The 5,618-nt window shown below is 34.0% G+C and overlaps 1 long non-coding RNA gene across 1 annotated transcript; it reads right to left on the reverse strand.

Moving 5' to 3' along the window:
- Positions 1-1,570: 1,570 nt before the first annotated feature.
- LOC124888478 lies at positions 1,571-3,986 on the reverse strand. The gene is made up of 2 exons (XR_007046727.1): positions 3,378-3,986; positions 1,571-1,955 (listed from the first exon to the last, which is right to left on the reverse strand). It is a non-coding gene; the product is annotated as an uncharacterized LOC124888478 (long non-coding RNA).
- Positions 3,987-5,618: the final 1,632 nt, after the last annotated feature.

Genomic DNA, 5,618 nt, shown 5'->3' on the forward strand with positions numbered 1-5,618 from the left:
TACAGAGAACTCCACACCCTCGAAGCTAGAAGCATGCATCACCCAACAATCTTCTTCATCTAATCTAAGAACTCTTGAGGATCCCCCTCAACCTTAGAACATATAAAGGTCAGAGGATTCAGCCTCATAAACTGGACAACCCTAGTAGTTTCAGAAGAACTCACACCAGTACCAGCAGGACCCAACTAACATAACTGGGATGTCATCAATTGGGTCAACAAATGAATAAAATGGCGGAACTCAATATTAGTAATATCGATGGAGGTGACTGAGTAGGAGTGTCACTAGTGGGAGAAGGATCTGTGGAGACCGATGGAACTCCATAAGGGCAATTAGAAGCAGCGACCCTAGATCGATTCTAAACTCTATAAGTAGGATGAGCCCCATCCACATTGTCTTCAAGCGGGATAAAGGAGTTTCCACAACCATCAAATCCTTTGGGAGGCATTATCTAAAAAGCGAACAAATGAGAATTAGCGGAGATTTCAGCACACTAGACTATACACCAAAGTAGATCACAAGAAAGAAAAATATCCCTAAATATCCTGTTACCTCTCTCTTATAAGTATGACATGCTACATACCCATAAAAGAGACTCTATTTGACATGAATTTATAGATACCTAATGACACCAAACTTAGGCTCTGATATTAACTATGTCACGACACGAACTAGGCCTGGCTGTGACAGGTATCTCAAGTCCACCAAAAATTGAAGACCACTACCAAAAATTGAAGACCACTCCCTTTGCCTAGCCATACAGAATATGACACACCTAGTATCAGCTAAATTCTAAATATATGACAAGATAGAAAAAAAAAAAAGCTCAAAGACAAATAAGAGTGTCAACGTCAATAGCCAATCCACAGTAATATCCACAAAGCCTCTACTAATCTGAAAACAACCAATGTCGGGACATACCCCCAACTCTGGCAATGACAATGATAATGTTAATTTTAATGTTACGATCTATTTCTGAAAAGTAAAAAACATTCCATAAAATTGTGGCCAAAATTAACGGAAGAAAGAAGTCTATTAGATTTAATTTTAAAAAATAATTTAGAGTCGCCACTTAATTTTAGGAAGGTGAAGAAACCATTTAAAAAAGTTGATTTTGAAAAAGTACCTTTTAAAAATAATCACAGTCTAGGTAAGAGTTCAAGTAAATTCGAAAAAAGGTGCTAGGCACTTTCGAAAATCCACGAAGTGTGGTTCTCGGAGGATTTAACTTGTTTGGCTAAACTTGAAAAACATTTCTTAAGTAATAAAATTCTTGAAGTTGTTTTAGAAAAATCTTGAATTTATTTGAGATACTAATTTCAAGTCAATAGAATCTATCTGATACAAATCCATTTAATTTATTCTAAATATTAAAATAAACTAAAAATCAAAGTTTCAAAATAATTCTAACTTTACAAAATTTATTCGGATCAAGACTTTGGGCTGAATAATTAATCCACTTTCTTAAACATGGATTTTGAGTCGATAGTAACTATGAAAGGATATGAGTAGACCCTCAAGTTGTTCTTCGTGCTTAAATTTGCCTAATAAAGCGAATTACAATATAGCATGACCAAAATAAAATGAAATAATTTAATTTTAAACTTATCCCCGAGGGTTCATCAAAATTAAATTAAATTACAAGAAAATAATCAAATAAATACAAGCAAATAAAGCAAAATATGAGAATTGGGACCCTTTTTAGCCCATTTTCTATTCTGTCCAGCATTGGGCCCATTTTAATGGACCTTTTTTCAACCCTTTTTCCAGCTGTATATCCTCTGTAAATCAACTTTCTTTATCCTTGCATTTTCCCGTGTATATGCGGTATATGTATGTATATGAATCCATATATTTGCTTCCAACTTCATTATGGTGTATAGCTTCTTCGTCACAATGTATATAAATCGTATATAAGTGTATAGCAGCCTATTCCATGTATATTTGATGTATATCTGCGTATTTAGTGTATACCAACCCCTTTAGACTTGGTTTTGAAGCATAGACTCAAAAGATTAGAGCCTTCTTTGTCCTTTAAGGAGATGTGGGGGAGTTTAGAGTCCCGTGGACTCATGAGGAGTATTCATGCAATGAAAAGGAGATAAGAAATTAGCAATAAGCAAAAGAACTAAACAACATCGAACTAAGAACAACCATATACTAAGTCTCAACTCAAAAAACCATTCAAGAGCATTTCAAGTGCACATTAAAGATAAGTCATAATTTTAAATGTTTAAAGAAACCTCTAATGGTCCCAAGCCGGGGGTCTATCGGAAACGACCTTTCTACTTCTCTTGAGGTAGTGGTATGGTCTGCGTACACTCTACCCTCCCCAGACCCCACTAGGTGGGAATACACTGGGTATGCTATTGTTGTTGTAAAGAAACCTCTAATGACCTACATATGATAAGTAGCATTACCACATAGCTATTAAACATGTTTTAAACTAACCAAATGGTAACCTTAGATTTACAATAAGAAATATGTTTAGGCTATTGGAATGAATTGCTACCCCCTAAACTTAGTGACTATAAAAATGATCATGTCAATCGCACCAAATTAGTTTGAACTAACCAATTATCATCTATCAATTATTGTACACACACATATTGAGACTACATCAATTGAAACCAACGATGTTCAACATATACATAATTTAAAATAGGAATAAGAAAATTAGATTCGCACAAAGGTAATTTAGGCAAAAAGTACATTAGGTCCATGTAAACAAAATGCGAGAACGAACATACATAACTTAGCCACTGCATAATTATTCGAGTGAACATTTAGCATGTTAGTCTCAACACGAGAGAACAAAGCAAATTATGAAGTCGCTTTACGAACTCAAGCACCACAGTTACATAGATGTAGATAAAAATGCCAAAACAGGTTCAAACAAGCGCACATTAACATCAAGACTAGGTATGAGACAAAACTCTTCACCTATTAAGTAAAAAATTTAAAAGATATTAGTACAAGTATGAATATCAAAATCATTCAAAGCATCAACAAATAAACAAGACTAGCTAGCCCATACATTAACAAATTATATGTTTTCAAACTTAGTCATTCCCCAGCAAATAATATTTAGACGAACAATGGATTGAACTATAATAACAACATTTGAACTATAATAACAACATGAAACTATGGACTTTAAAGAATTAGAATTATGAAACTAAGCATTCAAATAAACCAGTATGGCAAGATATATCGATTCAACAGGCAACATAACCACACGCAAATTCTGTGACCATTGAGGCTTTTATAGCAAATAGTCCCTCCATTAATATGCTTACGAATAATATGAATAAATATGAAGAAGAAAAGAGGACAACGAAGAAGAGATAACAAACTAAAAAGAAAAGTGTGTTTACCTTCTTCCGGGCAGTGAATCGGGACGATGAGTTCACGATGACTTCACCAACTTTTTTGATTCCAAAACAACAAGAATATTTAAAAGACTGAGCTAAAATTCCCATAACTCCAGGCTAGGGACCGAAGTCCAAAATCCTAGTCGAGTAAAGAGAATTCGTAGCCCCTTTGTCGTTCTCAAAAAACCCCCTCCCCAGCGAATTCGAAGTAGTATTTATAGAGGAAACTAAAAATTGGAAAACTAATTTTAACGATGTGGGAGTAGAAATTCAGGGGTCTTTTGGGGATTTCAAATTAGAGATAAGGTTAGTGATGTGGAAGCTAGAATCGTACCATTCTTGTACGAATTTACAATTCAAAATTCAAACGAGGATGAGGTATCAATATCGGGTCGGAACAATCGGGTTCTTGACAGGTTGTTTTGCTGCCTCAGTTACGGGCTGGGGATTTAGTCGCTGTTAACGTCGATGTTGACGTTGCTGGAGTAGTTTTTTGCTGCTAACGCCGTCAGTTGAAGTTATTGTTGTCGTTATATTGCTGGGTTTTTTTTGTTGATCGAGATTATTGTTGGTTGCTGTTAAAGTTGCTGGTGTTATGTTATTGGATCAGGTCATGGGGAGATAGGGGTTAAAAGAAAGAGAATTGGGTTTGGGCTGAGCTGGTAGCTGGGGTGGAAGGGATTTTGGGCTGGAGGCCCAATTTGAGAATAGAAAAAAGGCTGTTGGGTTAAAAGAAAAATAGGATTTTAAGTTATTTAAAAGATAACCCGAGTACATTAGGATTTAGCCAATCTTATTTAATTTTCAGTCAAAATAAAATTCAATTGAACAATTGCATTGCAATTGTGGCTAATTTGATTTCAATTATGATCAAATTTAATAATTTTTGCTAAATTCAATCGCAATCCAATATGAATTAATGATCGATTTAATCTCAAGTTTCTTGATTTAATAAAATTAAATAAATATTTCTTCAAATAAATTATTTTGATAACAAATTATATCAAGATCTAACCTATTTGAATTAATTTCGAGACAACCCTTGATTAAAATATCATCTTTAGTAAAATAGTTATTTAAGTAACAAAATTATATATTCTTGTATACGTGAATATGAAAATGTATAATTCGTTACTTAATGACAAATTTTACCCAAATGAATATGTTAAAAAGAATTTATTCAACAAAATAAATATTTCAATTTTATTTAAAATAAAATAAAAACTCAAAATTATACTTAGTCGTGGAGTGTAAAAATTAAGTGTCAACAACTTTCCCCTCCCTTTGGGTAGGGTGGATGCAAATAATCCTAAGCAAAGGGAGTTTGACATTCCTAATTTTTGTCCGACTACAAACTCGTTTCTCGAAAGAAATTGATTTTCGCACGAGTTTTATGGAGTTATGGCCGACCCCTGGTATCAGATTTTCTACATATCTCAGGTTACATGAGAATTCAGGCCACATGAAGTTCATCAATCTTGATTTAAAGCATGATTGTCAAAGAAATCATATGCTATTTTGATTTTCAAATTTTAGTGAAACCAAAAAATTGGGAAATAAGAGGATTGGGGGAAGGTTGGTATGCGGTCGAGTTTTCAACACAGAGCCCAGCCTACATATTCGATAATTCAGGGAATAAGAATGCTAGTAGTTCTACTTGATCGGTAGAAAATATAGTCTTTTATTTTAGACAATCTTCGGATTAGGATGAGTGATAAGTTATATGAGCTTATGGAAAAAGGCTTCTAACCTCTTAATCATGAATGTGGGATCTTTCACATCCATAGGCAAGATTTTACTCAAACATAATTTACAAGAATCTGAGTGTATTATCACCCGATTTGTAGAAAAGTGAAGGTTTCTTCCAGTGTGAGTTTAGAAATATCCTGAAAGTGAAAGTGAAATTAGAATATCCCAGAATACCCTACATGCCTTCTAATAGGGGTGTAGTTTGATGGTGGTGGAAGTTGTCCTTCAGCTTGCGCTAAAGAGTTTGATGTTCCTCTTTGGACTATGTCCCTGTTCGCTGTAAATAAAAGATCCATGTTGTGTTTCCTTTTTGGATTCGTCCACACCTGTGGTTTTGTTTTGAGAATTTCATCCTTTTGGATACTCTCGGCAACAACTCAAACAAATGATTAGTTATAAATGTAGCATTAGAAAAATGTAAATTGGTGTAAACCTATTTGAACATGCTATGATAAGATAGTTGATGAACTAATTTACACAATTTGTTCTAAAAAT

This window comes from Capsicum annuum, chromosome 11, assembly GCF_002878395.1.
Source record: "Capsicum annuum cultivar UCD-10X-F1 chromosome 11, UCD10Xv1.1, whole genome shotgun sequence".
NCBI lineage: Eukaryota > Viridiplantae > Streptophyta > Magnoliopsida > Solanales > Solanaceae > Capsicum > Capsicum annuum.